At 48.8% G+C, this 24,007-nt stretch overlaps 1 protein-coding gene across 1 annotated transcript in view; it reads left to right on the top strand.

Moving 5' to 3' along the window:
• The first annotated feature begins 4,613 nt into the window (after positions 1–4,613).
• The window catches only part of LOC149367686 (uncharacterized), a 139,114-nt gene continuing 119,720 nt past the window's right edge, over positions 4,614–24,007 (top strand). Inside the window, exon 1 of the mRNA XM_089567394.1 lies at positions 4,614–4,686. The gene's annotated coding sequence lies outside the window, so the exon portion shown is untranslated. The remainder of the gene's footprint in view (positions 4,687–24,007) is intronic.

The following is a 24,007-nucleotide window of genomic DNA, read 5'->3' as shown; positions in this document are numbered from 1 at the left end:
AACACGTGCTGCCCGTAGCGGCAGCGCTCACTTATGACCTGTTTTGGTTTCCATGATTATGCTATATCCGATCGTATGTCTTCGCTGTGTACGGAGCATTTCCGTTCACAATAGATAGTGTTATAGCGGGACAATCTTTAGGGCCAAGCAACCCTGAGCTACCATGGTCACGTGTTGGCGGCTTTCCCGCCAGTCTGTACCCTGCCACCAGCAATAAAGGACGTAACATATAATTGGCGACGAGGTAAAAATGGCAACTGCGCTGGGCACGATTGGGGAATTCGTTCCAACAGAGGCGACGTCTTGGCCCTTGTATTTGGAGCGCCTCGAATTTTTCTTTCAAGCAAACGACATCGACGGTAACGAGAAGAAGCGAGCAACGCTCTGCAGCGTTTGCGGCCCAGCAACGTATGCCATCGTTCGCTCCCTTTGTTCTCCGGATGCGCCGTCGGCCGTGGCCTACGATGAGATCGTCAGGCGTCTCTCAAACCACTTCTCGCCGCGACCGTCGGTGACAGTACAGCGTTTCAAGTTTGGCACACGTCAACAGCAGCCCGGTGAGTCAATTGCCGACTACATCGCAGAATTGCGACGTCTCTCGGAACACTGCGATTTCGGTGCGTCGCTCGATGACATGTTGCGCGACCGGCTAGTGTGCGGGGTGCGAAGCGAGACCCTTCAGCGTCGGTTGCTGGCGGAGCCGGAGCTTACGTTTGCTACAGCTCGGGAGAAAGCCATTGCAATGGAATCTGCGCAGCGACAGACCGAGCAATTTCGCGGCAGTGCCGCATCGTGTGAAGTTGGCAGCGTGAGCGGGCAGCGTTTCGACCCGTGTGTTGCGAAGGTCTCTGCGCCAGTGACAGCCAAGGAGGGTACCCATAAGCAGGCTGGTTCGCCTGGAAGCACAAGCGTATGTTTCCGCTGCAAGGGTGCGCATTCGCCAAGCAGTTGCCCATTCATGAATATGCAGTGCCACTTCTGCAAGCAACGAGGGCACATAGTGAGAGCATGCAGGAGGAAGGCGGCAGCTCGCGCTTCGGCTGAACCCAACTCTCAGAACAAAAAACGGGCCAGTGGAGGCCGTCACAAGAATGCTGCGTCGGACGTTTACGACGTGTTCGTGCTGTCTGGTGAAGAGCCAGCCGTGAGAGTGGAAGTGCGCGTCAACGGAAGTCCCCTAGAGATGGAGGTGGACTCTGGTGCAGTGTGTTCAGTCATCAACGACCGGACTATGCAGAAGCTGCGAATATCGAAAAGGGCGTTGCGCCCAAGTACTCTTCATCTCCGAGCTTACAATAACAAGGAACTACGAGTGTTGGGTGAACTGACCGTGAAGGTGGAATTCAAGGGGCAGGAACATCGCCTGCGATTGGTGGTGGTTAAGGGTGCTAGTATCGGACTTCTCGGTCGGGACTGGTTCAAGTCTTTGGGAATAAGTCTGAGTGGTGTTCACAGTGTGTACGAGCCGAGTCGAACTGGCAGTAGGGGAACAACAGCCTTGCTCAAGAAGTATTCTTCAGTCTTTGAGCCTGGACTTGGGACAAGTAAAGGGCCTCCTGTACGCATAGAGGTGAACCCGGCAGCTCCGCCGCGATTTCTGAAGCCACGACAAGTACCGTTTGCATTGAGACCGAAGGTGGACGAAGCACTGGACAAGTTGGTGAGCCAAGGCATTTTCCAGCCTGTGCGGCACTCGAAGTGGGCAACACCTGTCGTTCCAGTTGTCAAAAAAGATGGATCGATAAGGATCTGTGGGGACTACAAGAGCACAGTCAATCGTGTAGTGCAGTGGGAGACGTATCCCCTGCCGACACCGGAGCAGCTGTTTGCCAGGCTGGCAGGTTGCTCGAAGTTTTCAAGGCTAGACCTCGGACAGGCGTATCAACAGAAGACTGTTGATGAAGAAACAGCTGACTTGTTGACGGTTACAACACATCGGGGACTGTTCCGCGTAACCCGTCTTCAATTTGGCGTGGCAGTGGCTATCTTTCAGAGGTACATGGAAGAACTGTTGCATGGAATTGATGGTGTTCTTGTGTTCTTGGATGACATCTTGATCGGTGGAAAGGATGAGGTGCAGCACAATGCTCGTTTACAAGAAGTGCTCAAAAGAATTCATGAAGACGGTCTGCGACTAAAGTTTGACAAATGTCAATTTGGTGTTGAGGAAGTGTGTTACTTGGGATTCCGTGTGAACTCTGCAGGTGTGCAGCCGACAGAAGACAAGGTGCGTGCTATTCACAAGGCCCCAGAGCCGACATGCAAAAAGGAACTTCAAGCCTTTTTAGGAGCTCTGAACTTTTACAACAAGTTTCTTAAAGGAGCAGCTCATGCCTTGGAGCCACTGTACCGGCTGTTGGACAAGGGTCGCGAGTGGCGTTGGATGGAAGCTGAGGCGGAAGCATTTCGCCAGGCGAAAGATCTGCTACAGTCATCACATGTTCTGGTGCACTATGATGTCAACAAACCCCTAGTGCTGGCCTGTGACGCATCCCCGTACGGACTGGGTGCTGTGTTGAGTCATGTGTGCGAAGATGGCAGCGAGAGACCGGTTGCATATGCGTCGAGAACTATGAGTGCGGCAGAACGGAATTATGCCCAGACAGACCGAGAAGCGCTCGCCATCGGCTTTGGCATAAAGAAGTATCATCAGTTTCTATATGGGAGACATTTCAAAATTGTGACAGACCACAAACCCCTCTTAGGACTGTTGCACCATGCCAAGCCCATTCCCCAGGTGCTATCACCACGGATGCTGCGTTGGACCCTCATGTTATCGGCTTATGACTATGAAATTGAGTATCGACCAGCGGAGAAGCTTTCCAATGCTGATGCATTCAGTCGTTTACCACTGAGAGCCAGTAGGGCAGAGGAAGAGGAGCAGCGTCTTTGGGAAGTAGGGATGCTGGAAATGGCGCCGGAAGTAGCATGGAACTCTAGGAAGGTGGCAAGATTCACGTCAAGGGATAAGCTGTTGGCTAGAGTCTGCAATTGGGTGCAGCATGGGTGGCCAGAGGGTAAGCTGCCAGAAGAGTTTGCAGCGTTTGTGAGCCGCAAGCATGAACTGTCGGTGTACCAAGGTTGTTTGCTGTGGGGCAGTCGTGTGGTCATTCCAGAGCCAGCTCGACCGTATGTCATGGACATTCTTCACACAGCTCATCCAGGAATTGTCAAGATGAAGGGGCTTGCCAGAGGAGCCGTGTGGTGGCCAGGAATCGACAGAGATGTTGAGCAGAAGGTGAGAGACTGTGCACGTTGTCAGGAATCCAGGTCTGCGCCAGCAGCTGCAAAGATTCACCCTTGGGAATTCACCAAGCGTCCTTGGACAAGACTACACATCGATTTTGCTGGGCCCTTCCAAGGCAAAGTTTTCCTCATTGTGGTGGACTCTCACTCAAAGTGGTTGGAAGTGTGCCGGATGAATTCCATGTCGACAGCTACAGTTTGTGCGAAGCTTCGTTTCCTTTTTGCTACCCATGGCATTCCAGAAACTGTTGTTTCTGATAATGGCACTGCCTTTTGTTCGGAGGAGTTCAGAGACTTCATGTGCCGGAATCAAATCCGACATGTGACCGTTGCCCCATATCACCCTTCTTCGAATGGTCAAGCAGAACGCATGGTGCGCGAAACCAAGGGAGTACTCAAGCGAATGGTTGGAGGCGATATCGACACACGTCTGGCTAGGTTTTTAATGACCCAGCATATCCTGCCTCATGCTACAACAGGCAAGAGCCCGGCCGAATTGCTAATGGGCAGGAAACTTTCAACTGTGTTAGAGCGTCTGCATCCTGACCTGCAGTCCAGTGTGCAGCAGAAACAAGAGCAGGTGATGCAGCGCCGTAGCCAGGCAGTGCGACTGTTTGATGTGGGGGATCGAGTGTTTGTGCGCAACTATCTCTATGGGCCCAAGTGGTTGCCGGGCATTGTGGATGCTGTCACAGGACCAGTGTCGTACTTGGTCGTCACCAAGGACGGTCGTCGATGGAGACGTCATGTTGACCAACTCAGAAGTCGTTCTGCCAGCTACGCATTGGACAGTTTCGCTTCTGGGATGTGTGAAGAGGAGGAACCGCTGGTTGCTTCCCCGGCAGAGTGTTCCGGGCTTGGTATTCCTTCAAGCCTAGAGGACCCTGGAAGACGGGACCAAGGAGAAAGACTGGAGGAGGCTGCAGCGCCCAGTACCGAATCTGCTTCCTGTGGTGAGGACCGTGAAGCGAGTGCTTCCCTTCAAGTCCAGCGACCACAGCGCCAACGCAGCCGCCCTGCGTATCTGAAGGACTTCGTGACGTAGGGGGGAGGAGTGTTATAGCGGGACAATCTTTAGGGCCAAGCAACCCTGAGCTACCATGGTCACGTGTTGGCGGCTTTCCCGCCAGTCTGTACCCTGCCACCAGCAATAAAGGACGTAACAGATAGTTACGGCATAGCGTGATCAACAATGCGGCGCCGTTATCCGCTTCCACGGACACCAGAGAGTACGCGCTGATTGCTCCCGACGCGTCAGGCGCGCCCGCAGATGACTGCTATGTGGCGCCACCTGACGCCCTCAGGGCGTTCCATTCGCGGAAGCGATTTTCTGTAGCGCATCGTGGATCGCGCTAAGCTATAACTCTCGAACAAGTGGTCGCTCTCTCGCTTCAGCGCGGCCGCGCTGTCGGAGCACCTGTCTTTCTTGCACCGTAGACGGTACGTCATATCCATCGTACAGCTCAGCTTCTTGCTCTCACTTGTGATACAATGTGGTTTTGTTATTGCGTAAGCAATACTGCGCCAGGTTTCGAGCCGTCGCGTTGCTCCCGGCGTTGGCCAAGGACAAACAAATGGAGCGCTGTTGCCACAGCAGCCGTTTCGGCCGCACTCCACCAGACGGCAGGACCGTCACTGCGCCGCCGCCGCCGCTGCTGCCGCGCTCCTAGTCGCGCTCTCTCGAGGCATGTGTCGGAAAGGGGAGAGAGGAAGCGGAACGGAAACGCGGAATAAATATGCGCGTTCGCCTCGGGAAAAATAGTTGCTGCTTGCTTACGCAACTTGCCCGGTTTAACCAGAGCTAAACCTCAGCTAATTTTTTTCTTTAACACTGACTCCTACTTTTGGCAGTCAGAAATGAAGTTTATTTTTATTGATCGCTCAAATGTCCTTCCGGCATTTTGCTCTTGCGTTTGTAAGTTATGTGGAATTTAATTTCCCGCAGCTGCACATCGGCGTTGAGAGACGCCGCACTCTAAATATGAATTACCGTACAATGGAATAAAAAGTAAGTAAATAGCCGTTTATCGCCCTCTCTTTTAGGGACAGAGTAGGCAGCCCAAGTTGCGGGGCCGGTTTCTATCACTAAATATGCGGAATGCTTGCTCTTGGCACCGGAGGCATATGCCCGCTGCGAAACATAGTAACTTTATCCAGTTAGCAATGGGAGCAAGCTTTTAAATGCGCCACTGGGGAGCTTGATGTTAGCGAATAGAAGAATGTGAAACCTCTAATGAAGTAAGTGCTACAAGTTGACATGTTTTGAAGGGCGAATTTGTTTCCGCTAGCAACCGTAACTACTCTGTATTTTAATCACCAAAAGCTACCCAAGGCCTTCGGCAAAGCACCCTGCCCCTGAAATGGAGTGTGCTTAGAGGATAGCTTATTCCCTTTTTACTCCCATATCCGGTAATTCTTGTTTAGACTGCACAGGTGAGGTCTCCTTGTTGACGCGTGTGGGTTCCATTGGGCAGCCAGCATTGTTTTTCATGAATGTAAAAAACGCCGGCACATGCTGCGACGTGAATTACACAAGGCGAAACCCTTCTATGCTGCCGAAGAAGTTGAAGTGAAAAAAGAAGAAGAAACGCACATAATTGGCCACGTTATCAACTTCCGCAAGTTAGGTTCACGCAGAACCTGTTGGCCCTGCTTCAGGTCGATCTGACCTTGCAACGAGTTGCTGACACGCAGGCTGATCCCGTCTTCTACTACGACCATATCTTTTCGTCCCATGCGAATCATCATCATCATCAGCCTGACTACACCAACTGCAGGGCAAAGGCCTCTCCCATGTCTCTACAATTAACCCTGTCCTTTGCCAGTTGCCGCCACTGTATCCCCGCAAACTTCTTAATCTCATCCGCCCACCTAACTTTCTGCCGTCTCCTGCTACGTTTGCTTTCTCTTGGAATCTACTCCGTTACCCTTAAGGACCAGCGGTCCTTAAGGGTAATGCCTAAGGGTAATGTAAGGGTCCTAAGGGTAAGGGGTCCTAAGGGTAATGTAATGCCTTCGCATTACATGCCCTGCCCAAGCCCATTTCTTCCTCTTGATTTCAACTAAAATGTCATTAACCCGCGTTTGTTCCCTCACCCACTCCGCCCTCTTCCGATCTCTTAACGTTAAACCTATCATTTTCCTTTCCATAGCTCGCTGCGTTGTTCTTAACTTAAGCTGAACCCTCTTTGTTAGCCTCCATGTTTCTGCCCCATAGGTGAGTACCGGTAGGATACAGCTGTTGTATACTCTTCTCTTCAGGGATATTGGTAAGCTACCATTCATAGTCTGAGAGAACTTGCCATATGCGCTCCACCCATTCTTATTCTTTTAGTTATTTCCCTCTCATGATCCGGATCTGCGGTCACTACCTGCCCTAAGTAGACATATTCTCTTACTACTTCCAGCACTTCGCTACCAATTGCGAACTGCTGTTCCCTTGCTAGGCTGTTGAACATTACTTTGGTTTTCTGCACGTTAATTCTTAGCCCCACCGTTCTGCTCTGCCTGTCCAACTGATTGATCATGCTTTGCACTTCTTGTCCTGAGTGGCTTAGCAAGGCAATGTCATCAGCGAATCGCAAATTACTCAGGTATTCTCCATTAACTTTTATCCCCAACTGTTCCCATTCCAGTCCCCGGAATACCTCCTGTAAGCAGGCAGTGAAGAGCATTGGCGATATCGTGCCTCCCTGCCTGACACCTTTCCGTATTGGAATTTTATTGCTGACTTTATGGAGAACTATAGTAGCTGTGCAATCGTTATAAATATCTTCCAATATTTTCACATAACACTCTTCTACACCCTGATTCCGCAATGCCTGCATGACAGGGTTCCACTGAGTGAAATGCTTTCTCGTAATCAATGAAGCCTATATATAAGGGTTGGTTATATTCTGCGCATTTCTCTATCACCTGATTGATAGTGTGAATGTGGTCTATTGTCGAGTATCCTTTACGAAAGCCTGCTTGATCATTTGGTTGACTAAAGTCCAAGGTTGTCCTGACTCTATTAGCGATTACCTTAGTAAATACCTTGTAGGCAACGGACAATAAGCTGATTGGTCTGTAATTCTTCAAGTCCTTGACGTCTCCTTTCTTATGAATTAAGATAATGTTAGCGTTCTTCCAAGCTTCTGGTACTCTCGAGGTCACAAGGCATTGCGTATACAGGATGGCTAGTTTTTGTAGCACAATCTCTCCTCCATCCTTCAACAAATCTGCTGTTACCTGATCCTCACCAGCTGCTTTCCCTCTTTGCATTGCTCCTAAGGCTCTCTTTACTTCCTCATTCGTTACTGGCAGGATGTCCCATTGCTGTGCTCGACTGCCTCCCTCAGTAACTTGATGATTGCATTCGCTACTGTATAGATTTGTGTAGAACTCTTCGGCTAATTCAACTATCTTATCCATATTGCTGATGAAATTGCCCTGTTTGTCTTTTAGCGTATACATCTGGTTTTTACCTATGCCCAGTTTTCTCCTCACTGATTTTAGGCTTCCTCCATTCCTTAGAGCATGCTCGATTTTCTCCATGTTAAACTTTCTTATATCGGCTACCTTGCGCTTATTTATTAACTTCGATAGCTCGGCTAGTTCTATCCTGCCTGTGGAGTTGGACGTCCTCATGCTTTAGCGTTTCTTAATCAGATCTTTAGTCTCCTGAGATAGCTTGCTGGTATCCTGTCGAACCATCCTACCACCTACTTCTGCGGCGCACTTTGTAACGATAGCTGTAAGATTATCATTCATTGTTTCAACACTACGGTCGTCTTCTTCAGTAAAAACGGAAAATCTGTTTTGCAGCGACATTCTGAATTCCTCTACATTCCCTCTTAATGCTAACTCGTTAATAGCCTTTCGCTTCACCAGTTTCCTCCGTTCCCTCTTCAAATCAAAGCTAACACGAGACCTTACCATTAGGTGGTCGCTACAACGGACCTTACCGAGGACCTCCACATCCTCTACGATGCCAGGGTGTGCACACAGTATGAAGTCTATTTCACTTTTAGTCTCATCATTGGGGCTCTTCCACGTCCACTTCCTGTTTGCTCGTTTGCGGAAGAAGGTATTCATAATCCGTAAATTATTTCTATCTGCGAACTCTACTAATAACTCTCCCCTACTGCTCCTAGAACCTATGACATAGTCACCTACCGCATTGTCTCCAGCCTGCCTTTTCCCTACCTCCGCATTAAAGTCGCCCATCAGTACAGTGTACTGTGATTTTACTTTGGTCATTCCCGATTCCACATCCTCATAGAAGCTTTCAACTATCTGGTCATCATGGCTTGATGTAGGCGCGTAGGCCTGCACCACCTTAAGCTTGTACCTCTTATTAAGCCTAATTACGATAGCTGCCACTCTCTCGTTAATACTGTAAAACTCCTTGATGTTGCCAGCTATATCCTGATTAATGAGGAATCCCACACCTAGTTCTCGCCTATCTGCTAATCCACGATAGCACAGTACATGCCTGCCCTTTAGTACTGTATACGCCTCATCTGTCCTCCTAACCTCACTAAGCCCTATGACATCCCATTTAGTACCGGCTAATTCCTCCAATAGCACTGCTAAGCTAGCCTCACTTGATAAGGTTCTTGCGTTAAACGTTACCAGGTTCAGTTTCCAATGGCGGCCTGTCCGGAGCCAGTGATTCTTAGCACCCTACGCTGCGGCACAGATCTGACCGCCGCCTTGGTCAGTTGCTCCGCAGCCGCTGGGAACTGAGGGCCGAGGGTTAATTGGTTTGTTCAAAGAAGGTTGTGGCCAAGTACTACACCAGGGTGGCCAAATCCTGTTCTGGTGAGGAAGTGCGTTGTCGGTTCTGGTCACCGAAATCAGACCGCACTCCAAGCCTCGTTATGCAATTCCATCGACACGCGTAGTTTTTTTTCCTTTTTTTTAATCCGGTGGAGAATTGCTTGGCACCGGGATTCGAACCCCGGTCCTCTTGCAAGCGAGGCGGATGCTCTACCTCTACGCCATCGCTGCATCACTTGCAAAACACATGCCCTCAAATATCCTAAATGGTCTTCCTGCTGAACGCTTACAGCATTTTCCTCATCATGCTGTTCTCTCCACTGATGCTTCTGGGAGCTGTGAGAAGGCGACGATTGGGATATATTCACAAGAACTGGCTTTCAGCTATTCCGTTCGTATCCCTGATTACACTCCTGTATTCTTTGCAGAGTTTTTGGATCTTGGTTTGGCTCTTCTTAAAATTCCAAGGCATGTAGCACGGGTACTTATCCTTGCAGACTGCCTTTCACTTCTCTCTCCAAACTTCCGGCACCTCTCTAATGATGCGTTTTTTAGGTTTTGTTCCGCGCACAGTAAGGTTTATTGGGGTTTAACGTCCCAAAGCAACTCAGGCTATGAGGGACGCCGTAGTGAAGGACTCCGGAAATTTCGACCACCTGGGGTTCTTTAACGTGCACTGACATCGCACAGCACACGGGCCTCTAGAATTTCGCCTCCATCGAAATTCAGCCGCGGCGGCCGGGATCGAACCCGCGTCTTTCGGGTCAGCAGCCGAGCACCGTAACCACTGAGCCAGCACGGCGGGGCGCACAGTAAGGGAATCTGCTTTGTCTGGGTACCTGGTCATTCGGGAATCTATTTCAACGAGGTGGCTGATTTATTGGCAAGGTCAGCTCTCACTGCCCCTGTCATATATCCCGTACCGCATCTTATTATGTTGGAGACCTCCCGTTTCCAGCGGTTCCGACATATATCAGCCAGCTTGGGTGATCCGTTGCTGAATACCGTGGACTTTCAACATTTAAAGTTCCCATGGAATATCCGATCGTGTGTCAAGGCTGAGTGAGGTGTCCATGACGCTTTTGCGATGCAGAATCTCCCACCTCAACTAGTACTTCTGCAGATGCTGGTTCGCTATGACAAACCTTTGTAACACATGCCGAGAAGTTGAAACAATTGACCATTTTCTCCTCTCTTGCCGGCGGTTCGCATTTCAGAGAAAACAGTATCTGGAGGTCCCACTTTCGAGGTTAGGACTCCCTTTGTCTCTACCAGTTCTGCTCTCGTTTGGTGCGAGTGCCACGGGATTCTCGTTAAGCACGATTTGCGGCTACCTTCATGATTACATCATTGCAACTGGTCGCTTACCCTGTTAACTCCATATGAAGTTCCACCGCATGTCCAAAAAGCGTATTTTATTTTATTCCTGGCATATCTAATTTCTTTATTTATATGAAAATTTTAACAATTCATATATATTTTTTAATTTCAATCATTCTACTATTTTACTTAGTCCCCCCCCCCCCCCCCCCCCCCCCCCCCCCCCCCCCCCATCATATACCTCCTTGGCATTCACCACCGTACTTGGCCAATCCCCCCGCGTGGCTATGTGCCATTTTCTGGTGGAGAAGAAGAAGAAGACGCATCAACGTGAACAGGGCGTAGCAAAAGCTGTGACGGCGTTTTGCTGCTGCAGTTTTTTTGGCAGCTGACGGATACCGGCGCTACGAAGCACGAGAGGACTGCGCTGGTAAGCAATTCACCGATATTTCCTAAATTTCTTGAGCTCATTTATGGATTTAGTGTGAACGCGGCACATGGGCTTCGAGAGACGTCGCAGTCGATGGCTCTGGATCAGTTTCGACCACCCGGGGTTTTTTCAGGTGCACTGACATCGCAGATTACGCAAGAATGTCGCATTTCGCCTTTATAGAAACGTGACCACTTCCTCTGGAATTGAACCCACGACTTCGGGCTCAGCAGCCGGGGGGCACTAACCACTTAAAGGCGCGTTCACACTAGGCCGACGATCGGCCGATATCGGTCTGGCGATGGTCGGCGGCAGCGATTTTCGTGCCGTCGGCGCGTCTGTCACACTGCGCAGACGCCGACCGAGCGCCGATCGTCGCCCGACGAGCGCATCGCCGTCGCGTCGGCGACATAGCAGCCGTCGGCCGACCCGCGTGTCACACTGCCGACAACAGCGCCGACCTCACGCCGACGTTGTCCTATCCCGACAGCTCGACGCTGCTGCTTCGTGCGCGCGGCCCGTCTGCTAGCCCCTTTGCTGAAGGCGTCGTGGAAATCGAACATACCTTTTATTATGGGACGAGTTGGCAGTAAAGCGATGTGAATAGTAGGCCTTTTATTACAGCACAGGCGACTTCCGAAGCGCCGTCAGCTGCGGAGTCGATACGAAACCACCTAGGCCTAGCGACGACTAGGGCGGCCTGGGACCAGCGCACAGTTCGTCGCCCGGCGTTGCCGCAGGCGGTGTCGTTGCCGAAAGATCCACTTTTGCACAGGCACATTATCGTTGCTCTAATCTAGGAAGCATCCTTTCTGGTTCACGGCTGTTTCGTATTTTCTTGCGCGAACGTGAAGTACTGTACATGTTTACGCCAAGCATGCCGGCCAGCCTGGATCCCGTCTGCCCAACACCTCCCTCCTCTGCCGGCGTCATAAAAACGAGCTGAAGAGTGTTCTTGACGTAAATATTAAACCCTGTGATAAGAAATGTGAAAAATGTTTCATTTCTGAGGATCGCTGACCAATACTGAGCTGTTGGCAAAGGTAACGACTGTGATACGAGCAAACTTCTTCCCACAAACGCCTCGCAGCTGCCGCTGGCCTGACGTTGGGGTCCGGCTCGCCTTGCGCCCGCTCGCTTCGTTGCTGAAGACGTCGCGGAAATTTACCATACTATTATTTTATTGTGAAATGATACTGTTGACAGTGAAGCGATGTGTAGAATAGGCCTTTTTATTTTAGCTCAGGCGACTTCCGAAGCGCCGGCCGCTGCGACTCCGATGCGAAAAGACCAGATTTTTGAGCCTCTCCTGGGCGCGGCCATGGATGGATGGATGGATGGATAGGAGCGCCCCCTTTGAAACGGGGTGGTGGCAATTGCCACCATGCTCAGCTTTTCTTTATTTATTATTTTTTTTGTTTACTGTGTTGGCAATTCTCATGAAGATTCTCCATCAACTTTGCCTACGGTTTCCTACTATTCTAACCTTATGCCACATCTCTGCTTTTCAACCACCAATCCTCCAATCGCTTTTTGCTGACTTCCACTACAGATTTATTTACATGACCATTGTTATCTTTAAACCCTAGGGCCTCAGAAAGAGTGACTGTGCCTGCATCGACATCCGGATGGATACCATCACATTTGATTATGAGGTGTTCAATTGTTTCCACAGATCTACCACACACTGCACATGTGTCATCTTCTTCGTTAAATTTCTTTTTGTAGCTGCGCGTTCTAAGACACCCTGATCTAGCTTCAAAAAGTAGGGCACTGCCTCTTGAGTTATCATAGAAAAATTCTTTCCTGATCTGCCTTTTCCAGAATCGATATAGTTCTACACTATGTTTCTTTTCCATTGAATTCATCCAATTTTTAACTTCCGCGTTTTTAACCTGTCGTTTAATGCTCTTTCTTTCTCCGTCCTCATGACCGGCATACTTACTGGTTAGTTTTCTAGTTCTTTTCCGCCACTGTGAGTCAACGTTCTTTCTGTATAAATATTTAAATACCTTAGCTGCCCATCTGTTATCGTCCAATTTCCTCAGGCGTTCTTCATATAGTATTTTACTCTTAGCTTCCCGTGCCTCAAACGATGCCCAGCCCATATCCCCTTGTACTGCCTCGTTTGTGGTTTTGCCGTGGGCACCTAGTGCTAATCTTCCAACAGCTCTCTGATTTACGTCTAATCTCGACTGAACTTCTGCCCTTAAGCACAGAACCGCATTGCCGAAAGTAAGTCCCGGCACCATTATTCCTTTCCAAATACCTCTTAGTACTTCATATTTGTTGTACCCCCATAATGCCCTATGTTTCATTATCCCGGCGTCTCTTCGTCCTTTTGCCCTAAGAGCCTGTTCATGCTTTTCCGTGTTGTTTCCGTGTTCATGCTTTTCCATTTTGCACCGACTGGCGCGCCGCGGTGCGGGCGTTTCTTTGGGGACTGCGGGGCTGCGGCAGTTCCGCGGCCGCGCCTGCATATAGCCGCGCTTCGGGCGCTAAAAAAACATTGTCGAGCATACTTCCGCTGCGTGGCTGTGTTGCAGGAAGTATTTACGTTATCAAAGCGATAACATTGACGCGTTTTAATGACATTTAGTTTGACATTCAGGTTAATTGTGCCGGCGCTTAGAACGCGCTCGTGCTTATATCGAATTCCGTCTTGGTGCTCCACCGCAAAGAAACTTTTTATTCAATATCAAGAATTAGGTGTGCGGCTAGTATGCAGTTCCAATTCCCATGCACTCTTATTCCTTCCTGCCGGCCATAAAGCCCCCCCCCCCCCCCCACACTTCCACAAACGGTTTTCTTGTCGCCGCGCCAGTTTATCAACAAATTACCGCTGTGAGCTCAACTGAGTCGCAGCGCCAACAGAAAACAAATTTTGTCATGGTTTATGCAACCTTGTGCATAAAAACGTACTTTCGCTTAATTTATAAAAGCTTGAATAGATATGAGCAGCTAATCCAGCTTTCACTAATTCTGAGGTCCGAAGTTGCGTTGTTATTCAGGAGCTCTCGCCGCGTGTGAGAGCGTTGCGTAGGCGTTTGGCTAAGTGTGGAAAATGTAATGAAATCGCGCATATTTTCCTATGAATAATGTAGATACCGCACCGCTGCGGTGGCTCAGTGGTTACGGCTCTCTGCTCTGGCCCAAAAGACGCGGGTTCGATCCCGGCCGCGGCGGCCGAATTTCGAAGGAGGCGAAATTCTAGAGGCCCGTGTACTGTGCGATGTCAGTGCACGTTAAAGAACCCCAGGTGGTCGAAATTTCCGGAGCCCTTCACTACGGCGTCCCTCATAGCCTGAGTCGCTTTGGAACGTAAAACCTTAATAAACCAAACCAAGCTAAGGTAGATACCAACAGCAGAAAGATACTATAGATAAACCTTTACCCCCCAGATACCTCTGACATGTGTGCGGAAAAAGCAGCTGGATTCGGTAGCTGTCGTGCTTACAATCCTGTGCATGAAATGTGTTTAATGGGAACAAGAGCAAGCTCAGCGCAAGGATGCCGAACACATACTAGTGATCGAAAACACGCGCTCCGTCGGGACAACCTTCAGTCTGCAGCTCGCCTATCCAGTTACTATTCCACTGAGTCAAATCAATAGATCTATATTCTGATGCATAAAATTATCATAGATGATATCGCACATAAAAGGCGACAACAAACGACACGACAGCGCAGAAATCTGCTTCGAAGTGCCGGTTTCCAGTCGGTACACTGCCTGGTCGACTTCCCTCGGATGTCACGTTAACGAGTAACTGCGCACAAGATAACCGCAGCACTGTCTGGAAGAGGGCAAATGTGAGTAGTGACGCACAGCACACACCCTCATACGTTAGCTGATGGAGCACAAAACGGCAGAAGCGAACACGTAAACATGCGTTCTATGCGCGGCGCCGGCGCGACCCGCAGTCCCTCGGGCCGCGCGCGCCGACAGATGGCGACTGGCGTAGAGAGTAGGCGCGCGTCCGCAGCCTGCGTGCGAGGGACCACGGCAGCCAGGCAGCAGCAGAGCTCGCCGCCCGGAGCGCCCGCGAGCGGTGCCGTTGCCGAAAGCTCGAAACATAAGCAGGCATGCTTTATCGCTGCTCGAGCAGTCTTTCTGACGACAAGGCGATCTTGTCTTTTCTTGTGACATTTGTACACCATCCCAAGCAGCGCACAGGCACTGCTGCACGGCGGCGAAGTGCGACACCGATTGTGGGCGGAGCTTGGGTACAGCGGCGCAGCGATGTTCACCGCTCCGTGTGTCCCTACTTGCAGTGGGGCGGCAGTTCGCAAGCGACGATCGGTGCTGCGCGTCGGCCAAGTAGTCATATGGCGTGATGAATGTTGCTGCGCGAGCATTATTTGTCTATATAATGATTGCACTTCGCGCTGTGAGCTCGGTACTCGCTTTTGGTCGGCGAATGTTTTCGCTCGGCCACCGATCTGCCAAAGACACGTCGGCCGACGGGTCTCGTCGGCATCGTTGGTCGGCGACGTTGTCACACTAGGACGACGCTTGAACGTTGGGGGCGTCGTCGTCGTCGTCGGTGCAGTGTGACTGGCTAGTCGGGGAACGACCAGGTTCGCCGACGCGACCGCCGATCGTCGGCGTCGCCGTCGCGTCGGCATCGGGGTCTCGTCGGCCTAGTGTGAACGCGCCTTAAGGGACCGCGATGGGTTATTAATAGACGCGAACCATCGATTAATTGGATGGTTCATGTGTGATGTGTTAAGTCACAGACGAAGTCGTGATTGCCGAAAAACAGGGCTCAACTGGATAAAAAGCGCGCCTATTAATTCCGCGTCCGCTTTCTCAGACTATTCTGAGACCTATTATCGAGTACGCCAACACTGTTTAGTTTCCCTTTACTAACTAGCTCATTAAAAAACTTGAAGGGGTACTGAGTGAGGCACTAAGATGTGTATATAATAAACACTCCCAACAGAATTACTAAAACGCGCAGAACTACTAACCCTGGAGAAGAGCAAAATTTGTACGAGTCAAAATTATGTATCAGCTAATCCACAATCATCTAAAAAACTGGAAGGACACATAAGCTCCGCCTTAATGGTAATACGAGAGAACATTGTTTATTTATTTATTTATTTAAATGTCCTATGGGCCCGGCTGGGCATTACATAGGGGGCAGAGCAGATAACAAAATTGCGCAAGGGTTCACTTCACGCATGATACAAATATTGGAAAAACAAGAATGAAAGAACAAAGCATGAATTTTCAAATTGGGTCGGTGTTATACATCGTGGGCATGGTGCAGTAAAAAAAAATACGTACATGCACAGGGCAAAGCACAGATACAAGGCGGCAAGTTCAAACAGAATGCAATGCTACGCCTGATTCAAGAAATGTTAGTAACGATGAACGAAAAGATGATGGTTCGTTAATAGCCACAATGCTACCAGGTAAAGAATTCCACTCCCTTATAGCCAGAACTAATGGGGAATTCTGATACTTCTTTGTGAGGGCAAAAATTGTTTGAATTTTGTGCGCATCGTCAGAACGAGATGACGTGTGATGTGCTGCTGTCATGCGCCCGCGTGCGAAAGACGAATGGCTTTAGTAGACGTACTGGAAAAACGGTCGGCGAAAGAATTTTCGTCGTATTTTGGTTGCAGAAGATTTAGAGATTGTTTTATTGCAGAAACGCTCTAGTATGGGGAGTACGCCCGTAGAATGAAATGTGCTGCATTATTTTGCACTGATTCTATAGAGCTGGATAGGCTTCCTTGGTGGGGATACCATACTGCCGAACAGTATTCTAATGAATCCCGAATTAGAGATGTGTAGGCCTGACGTTTGGTATCAGGGTTAGCTAGAGATATAGTAAAGCTGAGATCTGGGCGAGTTGGTACGCATTTATACTGGTGAACAGCGCAAAAAGGCGGGACAACGACAAGACAAGCGTTTACTATCAACCGGGTTTATTGAAGGACGGAAGGGTATATATACGAAAACATAACACAAAGAAGTAAGAAGATAATGTGAAAAGGGCCGTGAAAATCAAAAACTATGTCACATGGGAAGTGATGTATGCTAATTCCTTGTTGCTAAGTGTCACGGAAGGATTGCTGATGCATTCGTCACCTTGCCTGTGGATGTGATGCGCTTCCATTATTTCGCGCATGAGCTTATCTTTATGGCGGAACAGAACTTTGGTTTTCTTGTACTCAGGTGCGCACTTGCACTTTTTGCAGCGGAACTTTGTGCGCGGAAGCCCGCCATTTTGTTCCGATTTCCTTTCTTGCTCCCTTTCATGATGGCATTTGCACTTATCACAATGAGCGGCAATGTGGCTTAGAGGGTCACTTTTCCTTGTGTTTTCATGCTCAATGAGCCTTTTGTTTAAGCATCTGCCGGTCTGCCCAACGTAAACAGCACCGCAAGAAAAGGGAACTTGGTACAACACGTTTTCTGCACATGGCACAGAGGGTGAAACATGGCGTACCTGGCAGCCTTTCTTCTTTTCCTCCTTTGCTTGTGCAACCTGCTTGCACATGGAGCTCAGTTAGTGGGGAGCAGAAAACACCACATCGACATCATACGTGCCGGCAACCTTCTTGAGACCGTGAGACAAGCCATGCGTGTAAGGAACCACCGCTGGTCTTTTTACCTTCTTGCCTTCATTGGGTCGGCCATTTTTTTGCAAATTTTATCAGCTTTTCGGAAGCCCTGGAAATTATTTCATCCGGATAACCTTTTGCGCGTAACCTGCAGACTTGCATTGTAATGCTATCAGCGGTGGTTCCTTACAAGGCAGCATTGACGCTTGTCTTGATCAGAAGTTTTGGTACACAGACTCCTTAAATTTCCTTCAACCTGTCGCGAAACATTAGCCAGTTTTCATTTGTGCTGCGTTCTTTAAAGTTGTGATGGAATGTGGTTTCGAAGTCAGCCAGCATATGGCTCATGTTGTCTTGGTCCGCCCTGGCGTCGTGCGCAGTTCGCGCGACCTCATCCGCGCGGTGATTACCTGCTATGCCGCTGTGCCCCGGTAGCCATTGGTAGATAATATCATGCCCTTTGTTGATGGCAGAGTGATTTTGTATCGATCCCCATTTCGAGATCGGATGCAGCGAGCAGGCTTCGCGCACTTGCGCGGGACATCACGCTTGCCGCGTGGAATTCCGGCCAATTTTGCAATTCCCGTTTACAATCCTTGGACCCAGACCTGAAGCTCCGGCTACCATCAGGCCTACCACGACGAGAAGAAACTTTGCTGTGTCGCCTCTGGCTTGGTGTAGCGTTCACCAATCACTACTCATTCTTAATCGGTATGGCTGATAGTCCTGCATGTTCCATCTGCGGGCAAGACGAGACCATAACCCACATTCTTTGTGACTGCCCTGCCTACACCACCGAAAGGCAGTCTCTCAGCCGTGCGCTGGAGCGCCTAGATACACGCCCTTTCACGGAAATGAAGATTCTCGGCCCCTGGCCGCGGCGGTCGTCGGCGGAGAAGGCCTGCAAGGCACTGCTCCGCTTCTTGAGAACTTCTGGCCTGCACGATAGGCTGTGACTTTAACGAACAGTGACGTTTTATAGTGACTTCAATTTTCTGTTACTCTCCTTTCTCTTTCTTTTTTTTATCCCCTCACCCCCTTCCCCCCGTGTAGGGTAGCAAACCGATTATTATTTCGGTTAACCTCCCTGCCTTTCCTCTTCTATATCCTCCTCCTCCTCCGCCCTGGCGTAGTTCAAGATGTATTTTTTAGCCGTTGTTTTTTGGGAGCCTGTATTGGGTGTAGACAGCGTACGAATCTATGGTCGCTTACATCTTCTCACACGTGCGCTTCTGTATAACAGGATGATTAGTAAAGATCAGATCCAAGATATGTTTCCCACGTTTTGGCTCGTGCACCAGCTGAGTTAGATTGAAGAAGTCAAGAGTACTGCGAAAGTTGCAACACTGAGACAGGGTTTTCTATGAATCTCCAAATGATACGTTAGTCAGTAGTAGGATAATTAAAATCTCCTCCTAAAATAAGGATGTCATTCGGGAAATTATCAAAGATGCACCCAACGGCCCAATGAAAATAATCAGCAAAACTTGACGAATAGTCAGGCGACCGATAACAAACACCGATTACGTGATACCACTAAATCGAAATGTCACAAACAGTAGTTCAGATTAAACAGCGACGGCTGATAGTCGCTTCTTGGCAACAGAAGGCGATCGCTTGGCAACAGAAGGCAATCTCGGACACATGGAGACCTGCCTACAACAAGCAGCGGAGGTAGGGATGCTTACGCTGCATACTGCGGTCTTCAGTGTGCTCCCACCAATTTAGAATTTGTCCACATTCATCTGTCCTCTAGGGACGACACAATTCACATCACACTCCCTTCGGGTCCGAATCCTCGGTCTCTTTATTCACCAATAACGGAGACCACACACCCCACTTTGGAAACTCCGCATGTACGGCGACCAGGTGGGCCGCATGGTCCGCCGGGTCTCCAATAAGCGTGAGAGGTTACGAAGCAAAAATGCCTTGCGGCTGGCACATGCGTTCATAGCAAGTAGAATTCTCTACTAAAACCCCTTCCTTCGCATCCGCAAACACGACGAGGATCAAGTCGAGGTCATACACCGTGAGTCATCAAACGGGCTCTTGACCTTTCCATTACCACATCCAATTAGCGTTTGCTGGACCTGGGAGTGGTAACACCCATCGGGAACTCCGAGCCACCCAACTCCTCAACCAATACACGCGCCTACCAAAAACGCCATCCGGTGGCCCCATTCTTGACCGACTCCATATCCAACACACATCACCTTTGAGGAATTGGTAAGAGCGCCAGAACCCTGGATACGCGCCCTCAGGGTCCGACCCATTCCCCTTAGCATGTCACACTCTGACCAAAAAGGCCGTCGCCAGGTGCGTGCGGAAGCACTGGGGCGACATTATGGTCGACAACAACACGTGTACTACGTGGACATTGCTGGCCCCACCATTGGGGTGGTTCACCGCGGCAGTGGTCCACAACAGGAACACTGTGGCAGGGTTGTGCGCCTACGGCACAACACATGCGGAGGAAATTGGGATTGCGCTCGGCCTCTTCCTCCCACATGTGGAACACATCATTAACGACTAAAAGGGGGCCTGTCGGAATTATGATCTGAGTTGCATACCTCCTCTCGACTGGCGCATCCTACAAAATTGCTGTCGGTACAGCTACCCTCCAAAGAGCAACCTCACCTGGGCTCCCGGCCACCGGGACTCCAGGGCAATGAGTTAGCTGATCGGACGGCCTGCGCGCTCTCTCCCCGGGCACTCACACTTGCTCTGGAAGCCTACTCCGAGCCCACCCAATCTCTAATTACATTCAAGGACATCACTACATGTCATACGGACAGTCATCGTCGCTTTCCAGAACCCTGTCGGGGTCTCCGGACAGCAGACCAACGGCTCCTTCTCAAACTTTTTGCAAATACACCGCTGTGCTTTACACATGTCCTGGGCCTGCCCTTACAATCCCCACCAATCCCAATCCTTCATCTCCCATCCTTCCAGGGAGGCCTGGGTCGCAGCTCAGCTGCCATGAGCCGCAGTCCCAACCGGACCTTGGTCGCCAGGGCGCGAGCGGCGTTAGACGCTATTGGGGCTCCAAAATAGGAGCTCCACCTAGATTTGTAAGGACCTGGGCCAATAGGGCCTGGGCCCAAACACCTCCTTTTGTACATAGTCAATAAATATTTACCGCCATCACAACTTACAAAACCATAACAATCATGTTTGTTTTTAGGAGTCTGTACATATGCCGAAGCGTGGAAAAGCGAGGGTGTTTGCTAAGCTAGTGGAGAGTGAAATTATTTCTAGTATTGCATGTGGAAAACTTTTCTTTCCCTTATGTTCGATTTGCTGTTTAATCCTTTCCCCAAGCTTCTGAACGAGCGTTTGCCGTGGTGCCTCCGGCTCGTCTACTGAGCCGCAGTATCTGGGTTCGAATCCGACCGCGGCGGCCGCGTTTCGATGGAGGTGGAATGCAAAAGGCGCCCGTGTGCTGTGCGATGCCAGTGCACGGTAAAGATCCCAGGGTGGTCGAAATTATTTCTGAGAGTCTTCCACGAGGGCACCTCTTTCTTCCTTAGTTCTTTCACTCCTCCTTTCTCTCTTCCCTTAAGGCGCGGTTCAGGTGTCCACCGAGATATGTGAGAAAATTGCTGCGTCATTTCCTTTCCTTAAAAACCAATCTGAATTCAATTTGAAATTACCCAACTCGTTGTTGTCCCCACTGAGGGCGGGCATATAGGGATTAAAATAGGTTGTTTTGGGGCAACCGGAGGCTCGTTTCATCAGGTCTATCTTCGGGGCAGTCATCTGTGTATATTTAAGGCAGTAAGCTGGGCTAGTTGGTGTTTGAATTGAGAGGACATAGTAGTAACGCTAAAAACCAGGGACAAGGGTAGACGAAGACAACACAACACAATATGTCCTCTCAATCTGTATATAGTTTTCGGCTTGTTGTTCTTTTGTCTTGTTTTATTTGTTTTTCATTTCATTTATTGAACCCTCAAGGCCAAATGCATTAAAGAGGGGAGTGGTTACAAAACATGAAGATACATAAACAGATGCAATGCATGATACAAAACAAAGATTATATTCCTGTTATACAATGTTAGCTAGGGCAGAACGAAAATGCTGGTTATCACTTAAGTCGACGATATCTGCGGGAAGGCGGTTCCATTCGCGTGATGTACAAGGCAAGAAAGACTGAAATGAAGTTACAGTGTTACACGTTTCAATGCCAACTTTGTGACGATGATCAATGCGGTTTGACACGTATCTGGGGGAGGAAATGAGGGCATCATGTAGCATGGGATGATGGTATAGTTTATGAAAGAGGCTCAAACGAATTGTCTGCCGGCGGGATGCTAAAAGAGGCAAAGAAAGATTAGCTTTCATGCTTGTTACACTTGCGGTACGGTTAAAGTTGGACAGGATAAAACGAGCAGCGTTATTTTGAACTAGCTCAAGCAAAGTTATCAGTTTATCATGATGGGGATCTCATATGGCGGCGGCGTATTCCAGATTAGGACGTATTAGTGTTTTATAAAGCAATAATTTTAAGGAAGACGGAGTTTTGGAAAAGTTACGGCGGACATAGCCCAACATGCGGTTAGCTTTGTTAGCAATGTACTGAATATGGCGCTTCCAGTTAAGGTCAGCAGAAATATGAACACCCAGGTATTTATATGAAGTAACCGCTTCTAAGGGAACGTTATTTAGGTAGTACACAGGCGGAGCGTTGGCACTTCTTGATATTCGCATAATTTTGCACTTATTAGTGTTAAGTTCCATAAGCCATTCATTACACCAAAGAGAAATGTTAGAGATATCACGCTGAAGAAGGTTAGCATCGTCGGGGGATTTTATTTCGCGGAAAACAACACAGTCGTCAGCAAACAAAAGAATGTTAGATGATACAATGGAAGGGAGGTCGTTGATGTAAATAAGAAATAAAAGGGGTCCGAGCACGGAGCCTTGTGGCACGCCCGAGTAAACATCGCTGAAAGGTGAGTTAAAATTATTAGCGGAAACGAACTGCGATCGGTTAAGAAGAAAGTATTCAATCCATTTCAGAACGCTGTAGCCGATATTCAGTTGGGTTAGCTTTAAAAATAATAAGCGGTGACATACCTTGTCGAATGCCTTAGAATAATCAAGGAAAATGCAGTCAGCTTCTGATGCGCGATCTAAAATATGATGAAGTTTGATAGTGGAGCTGGTAAGTTGGGTCTCGCAAGAAAATGACTTCCGAAAGCCGTGCTGTGCGGGTGTAAAAAAGGAATTACACTCGAGAAAGTTCACAAGGTTAGTGAAAATGACGTGTTCTAATAGTTTGCAACAAGTACTAGTAAGCGAGATGGGGCGATAATTTGTAGGGGAGGTTCGATTTCCTGATTTGAATAATGGAACCACCTTCCCGACTTTCCATTGTGTTGGCAGAATGGAATTATCGAGAGTCTGCTGAAAAATCTTTGTTAGTATTAAGGAACTAGAGGCAATTGTATTTTTTAAAAATTTAGCATGAATGCAGTCAAAACCGGGCGATGAATGAAGTTTTAGGGCATCAATAAGTTTAGCAACGCCAGAGGTATCGATGAAAATTTGAGGCATAGAAGGGTAATTATACCGGAGTGGAACGGGATGTGTGCTGTTTGATGTGCGCGAGAAGTTCTGAATAAAGGTTTTGTTAAGTTCTGATGCGTATAAATGAGCCGGAATAGGGTCCCCTGACACGTCAGTTAAGTTAATAGATTCTTCGGTATGTGGGTTGATGACGCGCCAAAATTTTTTAATGTTAGTAGATAGCATGGATGGTAACGTGTTGGAAAGGAAGTTATCTTTTGCATGCTTAAGTGCAGTAGTATAGGCATCAGCGGCAGTCTTGTATGTGTCCCAGTGTGTGTTACACGGTGATAGCCTCGCTGTACGATATGGGCGCTTTTTTCTGTTAGATAGGCGTCTTATATGGGCGGTGTACCATGGGGCTTGAGGATTAGAAGTGATGGTGCGTCTTGGAATATATTTCTGAGTTAGTTCGTGAACTTTGGCCGTGAACATATCCCAGTTAGTTTGCACAGAGCGATCGTCAAAGTTTTTCAGGAAGTTTTCAGAAAACACTGATAATTCATTGTTAATGGCATCGAAGTCTGCTCTGATATAATCTAGTATGGTCTTTTTCTTTCTTGCAGGTTTAGGACAGGCAGCGTTAATGCTCAAAACAAGCAAATAGTGATCGCTTATATTAGGTAAATAGGTGATGGCGGAAGCAAAGTCGGCTCGATTGGTTAGGATCAAATCTAAAGTGTTGGCAGTGTTGACAGAGATTCTGGTAGCATTAGTGACTAATTGGGTAAATGAAAAAACGGAGCATAAATCTAGAAAATCACTGGCATCGGATGAAAATTGAGAAAGGGTGGGAGGCTGGGTATCCCAAGATATATTGGGAAGGTTAAAATCACCTAGCAAAAACAAGGAAGCCGATTGAAATCTAGTGTGTATTATGTTAAGTTCGTCGTGAAGCTCGTTAATAAACGAGCGCAAAGAAGAAGGAGGGCGATAGCATACGCCGAATATTATTTTCTGATGGTGTAAAGTAACTGATGCCCATACAGTTGCCAAGACGCTATTAGTGTAGATGCATGATGACGGTATGTCTTTCGAAATAGCAAGGAGTACGCCGCCTCCCCGCTGAATAGTTCGGTCATTGCGATGTATTGTGAAGCG

This window comes from Amblyomma mixtum, chromosome 1 (genome assembly GCF_055824585.1).
Source record: "Amblyomma mixtum isolate Tamu chromosome 1, ASM5582458v1, whole genome shotgun sequence".
In the NCBI taxonomy this organism is placed as follows: Eukaryota; Metazoa; Arthropoda; class Arachnida; order Ixodida; family Ixodidae; genus Amblyomma; species Amblyomma mixtum.
The sequence above is the reverse complement of the archived record's forward strand: the minus strand, read 5'-3'. Positions and strand labels throughout refer to the sequence as shown.